At 49.8% G+C, this 20,639-nt stretch overlaps 1 long non-coding RNA gene across 1 annotated transcript; it reads right to left on the bottom strand.

Moving 5' to 3' along the window:
• Positions 1-3,631: 3,631 nt before the first annotated feature.
• On the bottom strand, positions 3,632-7,160 carry LOC140694929 (uncharacterized). The gene is made up of 3 exons (XR_012070594.1): positions 6,910-7,160; positions 6,555-6,762; positions 3,632-3,788 (listed from the first exon to the last, which is right to left on the bottom strand). It is a non-coding gene; the product is annotated as an uncharacterized lncRNA (long non-coding RNA).
• Positions 7,161-20,639: the final 13,479 nt, after the last annotated feature.

Genomic DNA, 20,639 nt, shown 5'->3' with positions numbered 1-20,639 from the left:
CAGCCTGTTGGTTGGTTCACTATCCGTCTGGCGCCTCCTCTTGTAGGAGCCTTTATCACATCACCCAGGGCTGACCCGGCTCAGGATTATAGCTGATTTTCCGCAGGTGGCATCACTTGCTAGTGACATGAAGCAGGCACATTAGCCACCTCCCAAACACTGAGGCTCCTCCTGGGAGGAGCCTTCAGACCCCCAATCCAGCCTCTGCACCACGATGTTCCTTAGTGTCACTACCGGTTTGCTGCCTTGGCCTCTAGCTTTGACCAGATCCTCGCCAGATTGTCGATAAATATCACCCATATACCACATCTAAGCTTGCGGTCCAGATGTGACCATGGTTCTTATTTTCTTCCCATCGATGGATTGTTTGATCTTTGTGTAATCATGTCGACAGCAAGGCCAGTACAGCCCTCTTGAGGCCTCCCCGAGCCGCCTCTGTGTATAACTGTCCTAGCACCCCAGGGGATCGGGTCTGAAGCCTGGCACTCAGACACGAGGATGTCAGCTGGAGAGACAGGAATCCACTCCTGCTGTGGCTTCTGCTGTGGCTCAATGTGGCCATAAAAACGGATCCCACAGGCCCTGACGTCACTTGATTCACTGCAGGGATGCTCCCACACTGCCGCGTTCCCCAAGAGACTGAGGGCTTTCTGCTTGTTCCGGAAGGCCCCACCCCCGAGGGGACACTGGGTCCAGTGGAGCGTCCAGCCTGCTTCCCCGCCAGCCCTTAGGGCCTTTGTGGGGCCTGGAACATCAACTAACCTCCCCTTAGGGACCCCTTTGTCCTTTGCAGCCAACAGACCTAGGTCATAAGCACTTTAACTCACCTGAGGGTGTTTTCCTCACTTCAGGGGCAGTGAGGACTGGGCTTCTTCACACTCCAAGTGCCCCCGGTCTGGATGCAGACAGTCTGGCTCTCCCCCCAGTCCTGCAGGTTCCGGCCACACCTCCTGCTGGTCACGGAGTCTGTGCTGTATTCTCTTCCAGGACAACAGGTGCACTCTGCCCCCCACCCTGTCCCCACCAGCAGTGGCAGAGGTGGAGGACAGGCGGGTGAGCTTGGGCCTGAGACACTGCCCTGAAATCAGTGCCCCAGAGGCCGCTGGTGACTAGAGGGACCACGGGGAAGAAGGCAGCATGGGATGGGAGGGGGAGGAAGGTTCAGGATAACGAGACGAAAAGGGGAACAGATAGCACCGTGAGGACCTCGACCATGAAAGGGAAGAAGATAGACAGTGACAGCTGGAGCGGTGTTGGCGTTAAAAGCTGCGGGCATTTTCATTTAATTTTATTAATTACCATTACATATAGTGACATATTTTTATTTGATTAAAGATTAGGTGCCATGTCATATAACAGGATATAGTATATTATTTATTAAATAATACATAATAGTAGATATACTAGCATGTTATGTTCTGTTTATTTATTATCAGATAGTATATAATACATATGTAGTTATTTATATACATAATATATAATTCATGCATCTATATAATATATAACACATAACAATGTAGGATTATGAATATTATATTTTATAACAAGATTACATAACAATAATGATGTAATATTATCCATTGTATATCTTGGCTCATGACACATTCTCACCTTAGGTGCCTGTCAGAAGTATTTATGTATTAAAATTAATATTATAAGAAACAGTTGTGAACCTGTCACCCAGCACCAGAACAGGACTATTGACAGTGACATACTGTGTCCTATCCTGCCCTAGGCCTCTTCTCACAGGAAGTAACCAGCATCCTGAATCCTGGCTTACACTTGCCTTGTGTTACTGTCACACACACAACATTTAAGATCAGTTAAAACAAATGAACTGCAGGTACATGCAACGAAGTGGATGCATCATACACCCTATGTTAAATTGAAAAAGTAAGCCCAAGAAGGTAGCCTATAGTGTGCTAAGCTTTTAACTGTGTATATATATGTCAACTAAACTCACTAAATTAAGAACAACTACAGCTAGAGTCCAGGTGGGAGAGGGACAGATAAAAGGTGAGGTGAGCAGATTTGCTGCAGGTGAGCGAGTTCCCTTCAAGTAACATGTCATTCTCTCTGAAGCAGGAGGCAAGGCCATCTGCTGGGAGTCAGGGAAGAGACAGAGGGAAGCTTAGAGGTGTGCAGAGAGCATAGAATGTTGACACCACTGTGTGGCAAGTGGGGAAATGTGCTCACTAGAGAAATCCTGGAGGATTGCCTGGCAGTGGCAACATGCTGGGCATTGATTTGTAGTCTTAGAACTCTGTGCTGGGAGAGCCTGCTGCCTGCAGGCTCAGAACAAATAGAGCTGGGTGAACCGAGATGGAAGTCATCCTGGTGAGGAAATGAAAAGATCAAGGGTCAAGGGAGTTTTGTTTGTCATAAAGAGAGTGCTGACTGTGGATGCAGAGCTGGAAGGTGGGGAAGTGGAAGTAAGAGGAACGTGGACAGGTAGGAAAGCAGAGGAGTCAGTGCATGATGCCCCAGTGAGGGTGAAGGAGGGCCAACGAGGCTGGTGGAGAAGCAGCTGGATGGCTAGAGTTGGGCACATAAAGGAGAGAGGCTGGACCTGGGGTGGAGACACGCCCGGGTATGAGCCCGGGGGTAGGGTGAATGGGAGGTGTCTGGCTCAGGCTGACGGAGAAGAAGACCCTACAATGACCATACTGGGTGGTGGAGGGAGAATCAACATTGACGTCTTGATGGTAGGCGGTGAGGCAATACAGAGTTGGTGGTCCAGCTGCTCCTGACTGAGGCAGATGAGCAGGGAGGCCAGGGTGGCAGGCACTGCTAGGAATGGACTGGGTTTTCCAGGTGTTCCCAAGAGAGGAGGAGAAATCACCTCATGGGGGAAAGTGAGCACAAGGAGGTCAACCCAGGCTCCTGATCAAACGGAGAGTGTGAGGGGGCAAATCGTCAACTCCAGAGATGGTGGCCTAGGAAGCAGGGACCATGGGTGAAGTGAGGGGACACTCAGAGAAGAGAGAGAGATGAGTCTTCTGGGTGTAGGGGGAAGAGAGGCCCCAGGACAAAGGAGCACAGGGGCACAGTGATGAGGATGGACTGGCTCTGTTGTGACACTGCAGGAATGGCTGGATCTTTGTCCTGAGGGCTTAGTTTGGGGGGGCTACTGGCCTCATGAGGGCCCCCCTCTCAGCAGCCTGGACAGATGCTCCCGCTCCTGATAGCTCTGTGGCCACCACTGTTCCCGGAAGGGCTCTGCCTCCATCTTCTATCAGACATTCCTGCCCAGTCCCCGACTGCCAGCGAGGGAGCCTGGGCCTCAAAGCCGTTTGCCGTGGAGGGACACAGGCTCCTTGGAGAAGCAGGCTGATCTTATTTTTCTCCGTAACCCACGGCCTAGCAAAGCGCCAGCCTATGGGTGGGCCATTCAGGGGCTCGGATACTTCTTAAATTAACTCAAAGCAGTAGAATAGCAGAGCTGGAGGAAGTGACCACTGAGCTCACAGAGTTCACTGCCCACACCCCCATTCTACAGATGAAGAAACAGAGGCCAAGCAGCCAAGGTCATGCTGCTCTTTAATGCTGGCCTCTGTTGGGCATACCAAGTGATGAGCTGCACTGAAGGGCCTGAGAGGGGGCTCTGGGGTCAGACAGTTTGGGTTCAAGTCCCACCCCTGCCATTTACTAGCTGTGTGATTAATGACTGTCCTTCCTGTAAAGTGCCACCTCATTTGTTTGTCATGAACACAGAGTTCCTTGAACAGCAGGACAGAATTCTTTAAAGGTTTGCTGTTGCTTTTGTTACTATTATCACCAAGTGAACCCTGAAATGAAGAACAAAGACAGCAAGATTTTTTATTTTAAAAGATTTTAAAATACGATGATGACTGTTTGATTTAATCTATTCAAGTTTGCATTTGACCATTATTAACAACTGCACAATGGATGACTTTTGAGGAAATGTTACTTCATGTCTTTAATTCTCACTAACTACACAGGCTATTCAACAGGAAGCAATTTTTTTTCCAGGAAGAGGGACAAAAAGTTAACAATATCTCTGTACCTCTCGGTTCCCAGTGAGTTGGTTGTGATCTGTCAACCCAACTTTGGGGAAATGCCCTCTCCTCCTGGGCTCGCTGCACTGCCACGTGGCCTCCAGGGGGCGATTTACCCCCACACGAATCCAGTATCTTGGTTCATATCTTTGCTTCAGATCCCTCAAGGACTGCCCATGCACCAGGGCCCCATCTGCCCCGCCAGTCTCACCTGCTGGCCTCCAGGAAACTATCCTGGGTCTCAACCATCCTCTGTTCCTATGCCCGCCCCACTACTCTTCATTTTGTCCTTCAAGTGTGGGCTCCTGTGGCTTGCCACCAAGCAGGGGTCTCCCAGTCCTCCACCTTGGGGAACTGCATCGTCCTGCACAGTGCCTAGCGAAACTGTGTGGAGGCCGGAAGAATACAGAACAACAGGTGCTCAGAGGGGCTGCCTTTCCCACTGCAGGGGCCCTGGAGAGCTTTCTCCCAGCTGGTTATTCACAGGCGCTGAAGCTGTGGAATCTCGATCTTACCAATTTAAAGGGCATCATCACTAATTACAAAAGAAATCATTTTTTCAGTAGCAAAAGGAGAAAAGACTTTGTGCCCCATGCCCCCATCTTTCTTCCTCCGCCTTCAGAGGTGATTCTCACTCTCTGGGCAAGGGTAGAAAGCAACAAACAGAATATTATTTTTCAATGATTCTTCTTTCCCACTCTGAAGATTGCATCCCAAGACTGATGAAGGCTAGGATGGTTTGGCTTCCCTGTACTGAGTATTCAGAGGCTCAGGGTGGAGGGGGTTAGGGAGATAATTCAGCATTATGGAACCAAACAGAGACATTAAAAGGTTCTACTCTAAACAGAAAGGAAGCAGGATGCTATAGAAATGGGAAAACCATCATTGGAAATGAAATAACGAGTTACAAGACAATAAACATGAAGATGTAAAAAAGAAAAAGTATATCAAAATACAAAAAGGTGGGAAAGGGAGATGGTAGCAAGAAAAGATAGATTTTTTTCTCTTTCTTTTTCCTTTTTCTCATTATTCTTAGGATGTGTTGGAGCCTACGTGATTATCAGTCTAAAGGAAATAGATATGATAATGGGTTGATATACTTGAAAAATAGGGTAACCACAAATCGAAAGCATATAATAGAGTTGAAAAAAAAAAAACCAAAAAAGAAACAAACTCTAAATGGCTTAAAGACTTAAACATTAGACAAGACGCTAAAAAACTCTCAGAAGAAAACATAGGCAAAACATTATTTGACATATATCTCAGCAGTGTTTTCCTAGGGCAATCCACCCAAGCAACAGAAAATAAAAGCCAAAATAAACAAATGGGACCTAGTTACACCTATCAGCTATTTCAAAGCAATAGAAACCATAAGCAAAATGAAAAGACAACCTATGGAATGTGAGAAAATATTTGCAAAAGATGAGACTGAACATGGCTTAACTTGTAGACTATAAAAATAGTTCATACAACTTAATAAGAAAAAAAAATAAACAACCCAATCCAAAAATGGGCAGAACAACTAAACAAGCAATTCTCCAATGAAGATATACAAATGGCCAATAGGCATATGAAAAAAAGGCACAATATCGCTAATTATCTTAGAAATGCAAATCAAAACTACAATAAGTTATCATCTCACACTACTCAGAATGGCCACCATTCAAACATCCACTCACCATAGATGCTGGAGAGGCTTGGAGAAAAGGGAACCCTCCTACATTATTGCTGGGAATGTAGTTTGGTGAAGCCAATGTGGAAAACAATATGGAGATACCACAAAAGACTAAAAAAAGACATCATTTGATCCAGCAATCCCACTCCTGGGCATATATCCAGAGGGAACCTTAATTTCAAAATATACCTGCACCCCAATGTTCACAGCAGCATTGTTTTCAATGACCAAGACATAGAAGCAACCTAAACGCCCACTGACAAATGACTGGATAAAGATGTAGTATTTAGATATAAAAGAATATTACACAGTTGTAACAAAGAAGGAAATAATGCCATTTACAGCAACATGGATGGACTTGGAGATTATCACACTAAAGTGAAATAACTCAGACAGAGAAAGACAAGTAACATATGATACCACTTATATGTGGAATTTTTAAAAAAGATACAAATAAACATTTACAAAACAAAAACAGACTCACAGACTTAGGAAACAAACTTAGGAGTTTGGGATTAACAATTACAAACTACTATATGTAAAACAGACAAACAGCAAGGATTCACTGTAGAACACAGGGGAAAATGTTCAGTATCTTGCAACCTATAATGGAAAAGAACCTGAAAAAGAATAGACTATGTATATGTACAACTGAATCACTATGCTGTATACCTGAAACTAACAAAACAGCTGTATATCTGAAACTAACTAAACATTGTAAATCAACCACATTTCAATTAAAAAAAAAGATAAGCTCTAAATAGCTGTATTCAAAGAAAATCTTCAAATCTTACCTCCTACAAAAAGTAAAATGGGAAGCTTGAGCAGGACCAAATTATACTGAATGAGAGGTTACATACCTTCTCCAGCACGTGGCCCATGGTACACATACATCGTGTTTTCCTTCAGGTAAGAATGGCCCTTACTGCCCAGGGAGCGAGTCCTGCTGGGACAAGGCCTCTGTGGCAGTGGCCTCCTTGTCACCGCTCCATCTCACCAGAAGGCCAGGGTTTTCAGAGGGGAGGGAACACAGAGCTCATACACTTCAGATATATTTCCTGAGAAAAACTGTGGAAAGACCAAATTCACCTGCAGTGCAGGAAACATGAGCACGGCCCCTAAGCAGACTGACAAACCCGAAGCAAGACGGCCCGATGTTCACATCGGAACCAGAACAAAAACCGTCTGGCCCCAGTTAAACGATCACCATCTCACCTGCAATGAACTGTTCGTACTCATTGTCAGGGATGTTTCTGTTGAGACTTGAGAGATCAAAAAAGTCAGACCAGGGAATCCGGACCTGGTGGATGTCCAGGCTCTGCTAATGGTAGAGGCGGCCCCAAGGGGGTATCACCAGCACCGACTCTTCCATTTTCAGCAGGGTCTTCAGGAGGAAGGCGATGTGGATACAGACGCCCCTACGGAGGCTGAAGCCCTCCGGAGGGTTGACATAACACAGAAGGTACCTGGCAGGGAGCAAAGGAGAGCGGGTCTTCAGAGCCAGGTCTCTGCACAGGAATCCCGGCTTAGATAGAACAGATACAATGGGAATCTCTGCACAGCACATGGCCTAGACTCAAGACACGTTCAGCAGCTTCTGGTTTGTATAGTGGAGGCACTGCCCACCGATCTCTGTGTGGCCAATTATTTCGAGTCCGGGAGCACATGCAGAAGACATCTTGGCATCTGTCTATCAACGCTAAGCACCTGACTAGTACCTGAGCACCCGTTCTCCAGGGAATCTCAAACTTCTTGGCCTAAAGACCCCTGTACACTCTTAAATACTGAGGACTTCAAAAGGCTGCTGTTTATGTGGGTTAAATCTATCAATAGTTCCTGTGTTAGAAGTTAAATAAGAACTTTAAAAAATGCTTATGAGTTCACTTAAAAATAATAACAACCTACTACATGATACCATTAATACTCTTAAGCAAAAAATAAGTATATTTTTCTAAACAAAAATCATTAATGAGAGGAATAGCAGTGATTTTAATTTCTGAGAATCTCTTTTGGACTGGTGAGAGCTTAATTCTATCTGCCTCTACATTACCTGTTTTGTGATATCACAGACTAGGTTTTCCCTGGAAAACCCCACAGGAAACTCGGGAGTGCAAGAGTGTGCAAAAGGCAGGTGACTTCCCGGCGTTCCTACGAAAATAGTCTTGCATCTCAGGGGCCTCGGACTCACTTTGATAACTGCTGCCCTACCCTAGGCGAGACTCTCCTACACAAGAGCCAGGCAAGTGTCCTGGCTTCTTTAATGAGTTACCGCAGCAACACCCCTCCCTTCTCTGTGTTAATGTTTCCCACAACCTCCATTACTGCAGATGAGGATGTAATCCTCAACTGAGGCCTCTAATCCCAGAAGACTACCAACCTTGAAAGGGAGGGCCCATCTACCATCTCTACACCCCGCACAGTCTATTTTGAGTCAAGCCCTAGATAACTGCTAATTGACACTGACCCTTGTCTTATTCCTGAGTTTTAGCGAAGGAGCCAACATCTGGATGGAACTGAAATTTCCCTGCTGATATACAAGGCTGATAAACCACCCTATTCCAACATCTGATTCTGGGGCTCTTCAAAACGCGGGTAAGGCACCGCTTCATAAAAGACGGGTCCTCCACCTGCCCTTCCCAGGGGTTCTGGGAGGCCGCGGCCACGCAGGGCTACCCGGAGTCGCGGTCCAAGCCCCAGAGCCCGAGGGGGAGGAAAGCCGGAGGCTGTGCCCCAGCCCTGTCCCCCCCGCCCCAACCCGCTCCCCGGCACCACAGCCCTCCCCGGCCGCCACACCAACCCGGATCCCACCCCGGTCCATGTCCACTGGCCCCGCCAACGGCGCTGCCGTACGTTTACCGTCTGTGAGACGCCGCCCCAGAAAGGATGTCGGCCGCCGACTGACGCGGCCAGAACTAGTGGCCCGGCCAAGCAAGCCGCCATCCCCAGCAGCAAACACCGCCATGGCCCCGGGCAGCTGCACACTTCCGGAGCCCGCTGCCTGCCCCAGAAGCGCACGCCAGCCCGCGAGGAGCGCGGCGTCTTTATCCATGGCAACGCCGCGGGGCCCTCCCCTAGCGCTTGCGTCTGCGTCCTCCCGACGCTAGACGTGCAAGGGCAGAACTTTCGGAGCCAATGGGAGCAAGGGCGCGGCCAGGACGGGGGTGGGGGGAGGCTTATGGGGCAGCTGGGCGGGGCCGGGGCGGGCGGGGCTGCGCGGAGGTCCTCAGCTGCAGGTGGCACCGGCCGGAGGCTGGGGCAATGCTGCCAACAGTGGGCGCGGCGGCGGGGCAGCGGGGCGGGGGCACCCTCACCTGTCTGTGTGCGGGGCTCAGCCTGGGCTCCGCGGCCTCCGCTTGCACCGGAAGTGGACCCAGGCTACCTGTGGGCAAGATAGAGGACTGAGCCCAGGCAGGCACGGCTGGCCAGGTAGGGCACCTGAAGTGCAGATCCGCCAGGCCGGCTGCCGGCCTTGAATACGCGCTGCTAGGCAGTTTCCAAGAAGACGGGATCTGTCCCAAGAGGGGAGGTAGGGCAGGGTGCCAGATGCCTGGTTGGGTGCGGTCTTACAGGAGAGCCACGTTGAGAGGGTGCAGAGCAGCCCCTGTGTTGGCGGGGCTAGGAATTTGGGGTATAGGGTGGGGATGATGTGTGCCATTCCCTGTGGTCTCCCAAAGAACTCGCACCCCCAAGCAAAGGACCCTGCTCCCTCCACCCTTCACTGCATCCCCTGCCTTCCCCAGCACCACCGCCCCTGCCCCCGGAGGGTCCCATGACCTCTCCCCACACCAGGCACCGTCCCTGTTACAGGTACTTATCTCCTGGTGGTTCCAGCCCAAGGGTGGGGGCTGTATCTGACCAGTTAGGATGCCTGGAGCCTTTGTATGAAACCTCAGACTATAATGCAGGCGTGCACAGAGGCCCCTCAAACAGGATTCCCTGCATTCCCTCCCCACCACGCACCCACAGCGCAGCTGCCACACCAGGCCAAGCCTGCTGGAGGACCGCTGTTCCCTCTCCACCTGTCCCTGATCAAGAGTGCACCGCCCACACTGCTGGGTATTTAGTGGGCCTTAGAAGAGCAGCTGGTATTTTCATGGACAAATATTTGCTCTTTTGGGAAGAGTTGAGTGCAAAGGGATGTAGGGTATGCCTTTTCTGTTGTCCTGGAACTGGTGACTAGGATGCAAACTTAAGTCAAAGCAGTTTTTAGAGAGAGCCGCAATATATCTTACCCAAAGATCACTGTTCCCCTACAAAGGCAACACCACCTGGCGGGTGGGGTCCTGGTCCCTCTTTCTGGAGGTTGGGCTTTGCACCCTCCAGCTGGGACAGAGCCCGAAACAGCTCTGAACACGCTCCAACAGGCTTTCCCAGCACAAACTGCCTTTATTTTGAATCTGGCTGAAGGAAGCAGCTGAGAAATCTGGGTAAATCTTCCTGGGTGTAACCATGCCTTTTGTGCTGAATGAAAGAGCGGCTCTCCACATGCTAACAGCTTAGAACTGAATGTGTGTCGAAGCCTTCATGCATGTAGCATGTTGGGAACAGCGTTTCATGGTGAGGGGAACTCTATAACTTACATGTGTATGGGGAAGCCCTCACTCCAACAGGGTTTTCCTGCACAAACTGCCTTTATTTCGAAATTGGCTCTTGCTGAGAAATCTTGGTAAGTGTTCTTAAGTGTAGCCATGCCCATTATGCAGGATGAAAGAGCGGCTCTACACTTTTTCACATCTCAGAAATGAATGTGTGTTGAAGCCGTCATTCATGTAGCGTGTTGGGAACACAGAATTTAGTGGTGAGAACTATGTAAATTACATGTCTACGATGAAGCACTCTCTCGAGCCGGGTATTCCAGTGCATACTGCCTTTATTTCGAAACTGGCTTCTCAGAAGCCTGTGGTCTCCACTGCAGGTCTGTCTCCAAACCCAGGGCCAGCATGGTAACTCTGCTCCCCCTGTCTATTCTGGAAGTTCTAGGTGTCCTCCATGGCCCTTCCACCATTATGTTTTTGGAAAACCCCGCAGATGGAATGGGCCTGAGAACAGGAGAGCTGGATGCCAGAAGACACTGCCCAGTGTGAGGCTCCTGGGAGGGGCATCTCCTCTCCGTGGGCTCTGATCTAACCTCCCCTCTCCCCCACCCCCACCCCTCTCCTCCTGCATTTCCTGATTGATCCCTGGATAATGGTCCATACCAGGAATGACCTGGGAGAGGTTTTATGAGTCTTTAAGTGGAAAAAAAAAAGAAATCTTTAGACAAGTTACTGAAAGTAACTTCCAGCTTTACCGGGAAAGACCTCATTCCAATGTTTAAGGCTAGTTGACAGGGTGTCAAATTGCTTAACCACTCACATCTGAGCAAGTGCTACCTCTCTCTCCAGCTCCCCGCAGCATCCACCTGTGGCAACTTGGCCAAAAGAAGGCAAGAAAGCTCTTTCCCCTCGCCAGCACCAGCGTGGCTTTGGAGTCAGTGGAGGCTGAGAGAAAGAGCCCCGCCCTGAGGTTTGAGGGGCCTCCAGCCACAGCCAGAGGAGCGGGGGTTTTCAGAGTGGCCCAGCAGGGAAACCAGGCAAGGCCACCTGGCCCAAGTCTTCCCTGCCCAGAGAGCCCCATGAACTGCTTTGGGCCACACTCCCCGTTTGGGCCCCCTGCAAAAAGATACCACGGGAGCCACACCTGAGAAGGCAGAAGGACAGCCCTTTAGCCTGGGGTCCCAGCAGGTGTGTCCTGTGAGACCTGTGGCCACATAAGTTCCTTGTCTCTCCAGGTCACTGAAGGGACTGTGCTGGGCATCTTGGTGGTCAGGGACATGGGAACACCTCTAAACTCTGAAGAAGGACAGAGAGACTCTTCCTGGAAGCAAGGATTCCAGGGAGACACCTTGCCCAGAACTGGGGGACTGTGTCCTGAGCAGACCCCTGGGAGGCAATGTGGGGCTGTGGGGTCCTCTTCTGAGAAGGGAGCAGGTGAGTTTTCCGGGGGTGGGGTCCTGCTTTGTCCAGATATGTCCTTGTGTAAGACTCATTTACAAACACCTCCAAGTCCACCTAGGGGTGGCCCCAGAGGTGGGGGTAGAGGAGGAGAGTGAAGGGTGCAGACTTAGGGCCCCCTGAGCCACCCAGGGAGCCAAGGGTCAGTGGGAACATCTTGGGAGTCTAGTGCAGGGGTGGAGGACGAGCACTAAGAACATGCCAAGTCATGCAATAAAGTGACCCGTGACCACGAGACACAGGTGGCCGTACACCAAAAGAGGCAGATAGAAATTTAGACCCAGGATCTGAGAACCTTGAGAGGGGCTGGAGGGTCCCAGGAACCCTCAGGAACAGCTCTTCTAGGGGCACAGACATCCCAATACACACATTTCTCATGGAAGCTTTTTGGGGTGCAGAGTGAGTTACCAGGATCCTGAACTTAGTATGGAATCACGGTTCCTGGCAATAAATTGCTGTCATTTGTCCCTGGACATGCACAGGGGAGCTGACTGCTGTGGGGGTCACTGCAGGACTAGAATCTTCTGGTGTCTGCTCTGTGACCACAGAAACCCAGGGGGATTTCTCAACAGGAGAACCTGGAGACCATGCCTGCAAGGACCACCCTCATGGGATGGCCAAGGAGCTCGTGGTACCCAGGTCACCAAGTGACGAAGTTGTGAGGTTGCCTGGGGAATCGTGGGGGCATGTAGATTTCTGAGGTCAGCACGTGGGCCCAGCACTGCTGGATGGTCTGCACAAAGAGGGGCCTGCCCTCCTGATGATGGCTCTTAACACCTGCAGGGAAACTGCTCCCAGGGCTCCTGGAGGTCCATATTGAGAGTGTCCTGCCAGCCTTGTGGGGTCACCTTCCCCTGATGCAGAAGCAGACCTCTCTCCCTTGAGGCCCAGGGGACACCTGGCTCAGGTGCCACCTCTGTGCCCTGGACACGCAGAGCCCCAGAGCTCTGGCACAGCCTGGGGTGTGGTGGTGTCCGGGCAAGAAAGGCCCTGGGAAGGGGGTCATTCAAGGGCAGAGGCCACTCTGCAGGGATGCTGGACCTGGCAGCAATGCACTGCTTCAGTACTCCCTTGGGTTGGGTCTCCAACCTGTGGGATGGAAGGGCCACTCCTTCCTGTGTTGCAGTCGGGGGAACTAGATCCATCGTCAAGGTCAGCCCTGAAAATGGAGGCTGCGCTACCTCCATTCCTGGAAAGAAAATCAGTCCCCTCCAGTCCAGGTGATTCAGAAAGTCATTCAGCAATGTTCGGGGCCCCCACTTTAGGCTTTGAATTAGAGCTGAGCGGCTTAGGAGGCCAGATCCCTGACCGTGGCTCCAGGAGCAGGTTTTCTGCTGGGGGACAGGATCCTCACAAACACCTGTGTCTTTGTGGGACACTCCCCTCTGACAAGCTGGGAGGCAGGGTGCAGTTGTGGGAAATCGTGTTTACATGAGCAGAGGGCCACCATGTGGTGGGGGCACAGGAGACTGTGAGAATGAGTCCCACAGCCTTTCTGGAATCAAAAAACTGGCAAATGTGAAAAAGTGCATAATTTGTTTTATTGAACAGGCTGCTTATGTACGTTTGGAGGACCAGGTTCAATGACTCAGCATCCCTCCAGGACAATAGCCTCAAGAGAAGAACAGACAGAGCAGGAGGAGATCTGGGGTTTCTCCCAGGAATGAGGTGGAACAGGGATTTCTGCAGATTTGCAAGGAGTCCCCGACCACTGAGCATGGGGTTACAGCCCCACGAGACCCCTGTCATGTTTGGCTTGGGCTCTGGTTCTGGCCTGCTCATGTATTCTTCCAGCAGAGTTCCAGAAACTCAGAGGGTGGACTTAGAGGGGCTGCGTTTGGAACCTAGTGAGGAGTTGGAGGGTCCTTTATATTGAGTCCCTTCATCCTAATCACCGTAGCTGAAGCCCAACACCCCCCAGGCCCCCATGGTTGCCGTGGAGGGAGAACAAGCCTGGCAGGCGACCTAGGGGTCCCACTACTGTGTCCTTCCCTTGTCTTCGTTCCCTTTCACCCCGGAAGGTGTGATTGTCTCGTGTCATGGTGGCCTCCACAATGTCCCTCCCAGTAATCTCTCTTCTCCATCAGGTGGGGTTCCCAACCCCGCTCAGCCTTCTCTGCATGGATGCTGAAGGACCAGGCCCACCTGAAGTTCTGAGCTCGAGCAGTAAGGTGGAAACAAAGAAACCAATGGAAAAAAGAAGCAAGTGATTGTGGCAAAGCTCCCCACCACAGAGAAGCTGCCCTGAGTGGAAGGGAGAGTGTGGGCATGCCCGTTTGTTTCCTATCTCCCAGTGCTCTTAGCTTTCTTATTGCCTACCTGCATGGTTACAACAAAATGATCTGCAAAACTGAAAATATTTACTCTCTCGCTTTTACAGAAAAGGCTGGCCAGCCTCTGGTCCGGTACCAGGCAAGAGATTGGAGTTCCTTTCCAGTTTGGAAACATCTTGGCAGGCCCAGGTTTGCAAAGGTCTTTAAGAGTAGTTACGGAGTTTTGCTTTTAAACTTTTTTACGGCTGTATATACTTGTGAGATGTGGTTGTGATGTATAATTCTGAGCCGGGATTTTCTCAAACTGTTTCTCACTTCTTATACCAGACATTCCTAAATTCCAAGTGGAACTGCATATTAAGGAAGCCATGGAATTTAGCAAAAGGATACAGATCTCATTTCCTTTTAAGCATCGGTGTACCTCCATCATGGCAGTATTTGTTATGTGTTATTGATAGGGGAACTAAGTAGTAAACAGATTAATAGAAAATAGGGGATTTTAGGTACACAGGTTCATCTTTTCAACATTGTTTGTAATATTTGCAGTTTAAGATGACCATTCCTGAGAAACAGGCAGCCTCTTAGAATGAAATAGCATTTCCTCTGAACCATAATTAATTTTTATTTTGTAGACAGCAGGAAGGGTAATAACACGTCACACATTTGGGGACGTCAAAGAGAAAATGTAACTTTCTGGGAGCTCACTCCCCCGCCTCCCCCTGCCCTTTTTACTGTCCCATTCTCCCTGGAAGGCTCTTTCTTATCTTCTGCTCATGGCTCCAGTAACTCTTTCTTCCTCCTTGTTCCTCAGCTGGTAAGGTTAGTTTTCTACTTTGAACAAGCAAACAAGCCAACAGAAGAGAAATTTCACAAGCAACTCCCAGCACATCCGCTCGCCTTCTGATGTCTGTGACCTCACTCTCGGTGCCCCACCGCTTATTAAAAGTGGCATCGAAAGCCAGTTCCTCCAAAAGTCCCCGAGGCCCCATCCCTCCCATCTTCTCTGGGTTGTCACTCCCAAAACCATCCTCTCTTTCACTGCCTCATCTATTTTGTTCTCCTGCTAGTTGGCACCATCAGTATATAAACGTCCATCCTCTTAAACCAACAGCACTCCTTGACCCTAATTCACCCCCACCAATTGCCACCCTGTGTCTTTGCAGCAAATCTTTAAGGAGTTGTTTAAACTCACTGTCTGCATCTTCTCTTGAGCCATCCCCTTTTACACCCATTCTGGCTTTTCGCCTGATCCCTCGCTCTATGGAAACTGCCCTGTCAAGGCCATCAGTGACCCCATGTTGCTAAATATAGTGGTCAATTTTGACTCCTCATCATGCTTGGCCCCTCGGCAGCATTTGACCCAGCTCTTCCATCCCTCCTACCCCGTGTTCCTGCTTCACTCAACCCCCAGCCCATCTCTCTGTCTGTTTCTGCTTTTGGCCTGCTGGCTGGTCCTTTGCCAATGTCTCCTGTTTTTTCCAAACATATACTGTGGGTGTTCCCCAGGGTGGGTTCCTGGGCCTCTCCTCTCTCTCTCTGCTATTCCTTTGGTGGAAGCAACCCAGCCTTGGAAATTGGCATGCCATCAATTTCTCGATTTCTCCAAAATTCCCTGATTTCCCCTTTCCATCTGAGCCTTTATCCCTGAGACTCACATCACATTCTTTTCCTTTCATTCATCTTGCTTTCACATTCATACATATGTTCTACTATGAAATTACTTTTCCAAATTTTGAATCAGTACATATATATCATGTAAAATGCTCAAATATGTATTATTTCCACTAAGATGCTAATTCTACCTTAGAACATTTCTGCACTTCTGTATTTATGTGAATAAAGCGAATAGTATTTCTACAAGCCTCATAGTTAAACACTGTTAGTTTGGGGCTATTATGTAACATGAAATAATGGTACATCAACATAGTCGTTTTTCATTTATTTTTATGTAACACCGAGATGAGGTTTTTGCCCTGAAGACTGGTTTTATTGAAATTTTACCTACGTTACGGACAGTCAGTTTATGTGAAAGCCCTCATTTCTCCCCTTTTTGATATATGCTCCATTTGGCTATATATAACATATAACTTGGCATGAAACAAAATTCCCAAATCATTCACATAATACAATTAATATGTTTAATTATATTTTTTAAATGTTAAAAAGAAAAAGAAAACAGATTCCTCTACCTATTAGGCACTTCTGTGGCAATATGTAACACACCCCTTAACCATGACATTGAAGAACTGAGCTGATACCAGCCCCTTTCCACCTGCTCAGCCCCACCTTTTCCCATCCCCTTTCCCATCCGGAGAGGACATCCCTCCCATTGTCCAGGCCCAGATGTTGGAACCATGTCCTTTCTCTCTCTTTCTTTTACACTCACAGACAGCAAATCCAGCTTGTTAGAAAATTCTGGATATTCTGTCTTAATTAAATACCTGCTCTCTGCTCCCCGCCCTCCTAAGAGCCACCTTCAGCCTTTCCTGGATACCAATAGCCTTCTGTTTCCATCTTTGCTTTCCTACAATCTCTCATCCACACAGAGTCAGAGGGAGCCTGTAAAAACATACATTGGGGGTGGTGGGTGTTGCTCAGTGGTAGGGCGCATGCTTAGCATGCTTGAGATCCTGGGTTCAATCACCAGCACATTCATTAAAATAAATAAATTACTTCCCCCCAAAAAACACAAACACAAAAGCATAAGTTGGACTACATCACCCCTCCCCTCAAAACTCACTAAACGGGTCACCATGTCATTAGGAGCCAAAGTCGTCACAAAGGCCTCAGGACCCGGCGTGCTCTGCCTCTCTGCCCACACTCTCCCCCTCACTCTGGGGGCCTCTGGCTCCGGCTCTTCCTTCTTCCTCCGGATCTATTCTGCTTCAAGTTCATTACTCCGTGAGATCTGCCAGGATTGCCTTATTCTCTCCTGCCTGCCTCCCACCCCACCGCCATCACCCGAGTTTGCTCATATCACTCTTTTTTAAAAATTTATCCAAACTCTTGCTACCCCAACATGCTGCCTGTTTCCTCTGCTAAAATTCTGAGCCCCCAGTGATGGGGAGTCATGTCTATTTTGTTGACTGATAAAGCCCGAGAGCCTTGGGAACGGTCTAGTTAGGAGATTCCCGTATGTAGTAGGAGCTTATACACATTTGCTGAATGAATGTAGATGCCCTGGTCCAATCCGATGGAGCACTTCTGTGACGTGCTCAAAGAATAACTCTCCTTTCCACCTGAGAGGGGGTGACAACTTCCCTGCTGATTAAAGGCAAGAACTTTTTGCTTTATGCTGTTAACCTTAGGCGGGGAGACTGGGGGATCTTCATATATATTTTTAAATTTGGTTCACTCTGCAGTTGGTCTTTGGTCTCTGTATAATTTTGAGAAACTCTTTATAAGTGATCATTCTTTGATCAGATTGAACAGGTTCCAGGGGGAAGGACCAAGCCTGTCCCATCAGCCATCCTATGTGTCTTGTCCTGGGACCCAGTGGATGCTCAGCATGTAAGTGAACCGACAGGAGTGAGTGAAGAGATGGGAGCATCTCATTATTGTGGCGGATCTCTGTCCAATGCCTTGAGATTTGGGGAAGGGTTTACGAGTGCAGAAGGGAGAGGTCAGGTCCTCTGTGCTTTTCCTGAGTGCCCTGGCCTTACCCATTCCCCCAGCCCCCTCTGGGCAGCCAAGCCAAGGAGCTGGGCCACCAGGGGTTGTGCTGATCAATAATCCACCTTCACCCCAATTCCGGGGGTAGGTACACATGGTTGTAGACACTGGAGTCAGGTCCTTGGAGGAATTCCTCACCGAACTATGTTTTGGACCTTTTATTTTTCTCTAGAACCTCCAGCTGAAGAAGATTGTCTTAGACACATGAAAGTTGAGGACACCTTCTGTCCCCTCGCAACCCAGGTGGGCCTGGGAGTCTGCTTTTTCTATTGCCGATGGGCTCGTGTTGATTTGGGCATCCCTGTGCCTGAATTCCTGCAGTACACTCGGTGGTAAGGATGGGGGTGCCTGGCAGGGAGGGAAGCGGGTTGGGAGACTGTACAGCTGGGCTGATGTTAACCTGGGGTGAGCGGGAGCTTGCTGATGCATGGCATCTCGGGGCAGGGAACTCTCCACACTCAAGAGGGGTTCCCACTCCCGCAGGGTCCCTTTGATCAGGGTGCTGGGCTGTCAGGGGACCACAGGGGTCCCAGTGAGGATTAGGGTGCCTTCAGGCAATGGGAAGTGTGGGGTCCAGTGGCAATTGAATTAACTGTGCACCCAAACCCAGCCCCCACCTCTTTCAGCCTGTTTCCTAATCTGCAAAACTGGAATGTTATTAAACATCTCGCGGGGTCATTGATGGGCTGGGACAGACTACACAGTCAGGAGCTGGAATTCTTCTGTCCCCTGATTGTTTGCCTTCTTTCTGACTATTTGCTCTCACAAGCTCAGTCTCTCTGTCTCTCGCTCTTTCACTTCTAAGTTTCTCTCATGCTCTGGTTTCATTTGATTTCCAACCACCGCCCCTCCCCTCCGCCAAACTCCAGATGAGTGAACTTGATTTCTATGTGTCAGTTCCAAATTCCCAGGAAAGATGCTCTGTCACCCTCTGGATCTTCTGTCCAACCCATGAGTTGTGGCCAGATGAGCGAGTCCCTCTGGGACCAGCAGAGGGTCTCTGCCCAGCCCCCAGCCACCACTGTGGGAGCACATAGCTCTCCGTGGAGGAAGTACTGGCTGTGACCTTGTGTCACTAAGTGTGAATTTATGTCTTCTCTTGAACCACCTTCATCCTCCTAAACAAAGATGAAAATTAAACACTCCCGGGATTTGTGTCATGGAACACTCAGGGTGGGGGCTAATGGGGTTGGAATTTCTGCTGTATTTAAGGGGCTACAGTGAATCCCCAACGAGAGCCTGCAAAGGGAACAGCACCGGCCCCACCCGGCACTTAGGGCGCTGAGTCTGCGTGACGTTGAGCCAGGCTTCTGACCACAGCTCAGGGGTCTGGTCTGACCAGTTAGCCTTTGAAACCAACCAGCTTTGGATTCCTCAATCCCACCCTGAGGTTTTACCTGAACCATCAGCTTCTGTATCTCTGAAGACAGATGCTGAGGACCCTTCACGTAAGCCGTTCGCACAGCCCTGTTCAGGCCTTTGTGCTGCACGGTCTGCCCGGCGAGCTGACCGAGGTTGGTATTTTACTGATGTTAGAAGTAGTCTGGTTTCCCGATGTACTGTTTCACTGAACAAGCAACAGAAGCCACTTCTCGCTGATAAAAGCAGAAAAGGGACATAATGAAAAGATACTGGGAGGGTGTGTGGAGTGGCCAGGACCGGAGCCAACCCAGGAGCTGTAGGAGGTGTTAGGGAGCCCCAGGCACCAGGCTGGGAGGGGTGCTACCGGGCCCCCTGCCACCCCAGAAGGGACCCCCCTCCACCCGACCCTCCACCTCACTCACTGCAGGTTCATGTCCCGGCAGGGCCAGGTCACACTGAAGCCACCAGCACACACCTCAGTTGGGGAGCTGGCCCCGTCTGAGCTGCGGGCGTGCCTGGTGTGGGGAGAGGCCCAGTTAGAGGAAGGCAGTTCCCCTACTGTTCCGAGTTAAGGTGCAAGTCAGTGCCCATCACTCAGGAGAGCCAGGCTGGACGGACCTCATTGTGGTGACTAGGCTGTCTGAGTTCACTTATTACTTTCTACGTTTGAAGGCCCTGGAGGGAGAAAAAGTGAAGGTTCTAGTACTTATTTTGTGTTTCCCACGTACCAGGTGTGGTAAACAAGCCACTTCAGACAAGGCCCGGAGCAACCACGTAAATAGGCCACGGAGCAAGTCGTGCAGTCAGGCCTCTGTGGTCCCGAAACCCGTGTCCCCATCGGCTCCATAGTTACCAGTGGAAACTAGGGGGATTTATGGGACTGTGTGCTCCTGTGAGGGCTGGGATATGTGTGTTTAAGTCCACATCTTCAGAAACTCGGCTAGAACCACAGCCACTGATTGCACGGTGGCAGAGGAAGGGAGGATTCCAGCCTCTGGTCCAGCTCGTGTGGAGCTCAGAAGTTCTTCCTCCTGTCCTGAAAATAACACCAAATCTGAGGGAGCTGCAAACCCACTGCTCTTCTTAGATCCCAGAAGACTGAGGGGGAAAGCTGCTTCCAACCCAGAGAGGTTGCAAAGGGAACAGCGGGCAGGCTTGGAGAGTCACAGCTCCCAAGGCAGAACCTGCTTTTGTAAGAACCCTGGGGGCAGGCAGATTTAACAGGTCCCTGAGGCCAGCAGGAGGCTCAGTGTGGGGAAATCAGAGTGTGACAACTCCAGGGGGCCAGTCAGAGGGGCCCCATGCTCTTTTTCATGTATTTTACATCCAGGACCGTGTCCTGTTCTCAGAATGAAGGTCAGAGGATAACTCCTCATGCTTCCTGCCTGGAGAGGAGAAAATAACTGTATTGAAATACACCCAGAACATTCTGTTTCATTGGGGGAAGTTGTTTTTTGTTTGTTTTTTTAATGAGAAATTATTTTACCAGAGCCTAACCAACCTGGGAGAAGGGAAATCCCTTCTGTGTCACCCAAATTGGGGTGGGGGGAAAGAGACACACTTGTGGAGGTCACAGCTCAGGGCACAGGCTCAATGAGAACTAATCACAGGACTGCAGATGCCCTGCTCTGTCCCGCTCCCCCAA

This window comes from Vicugna pacos, unplaced genomic scaffold (assembly GCF_048564905.1).
Source record: "Vicugna pacos unplaced genomic scaffold, VicPac4 scaffold_112, whole genome shotgun sequence".
NCBI classification, from domain to species: Eukaryota; Metazoa; Chordata; class Mammalia; order Artiodactyla; family Camelidae; genus Vicugna; species Vicugna pacos.
This window is presented reverse-complemented; position numbering and strand designations above follow the sequence as displayed.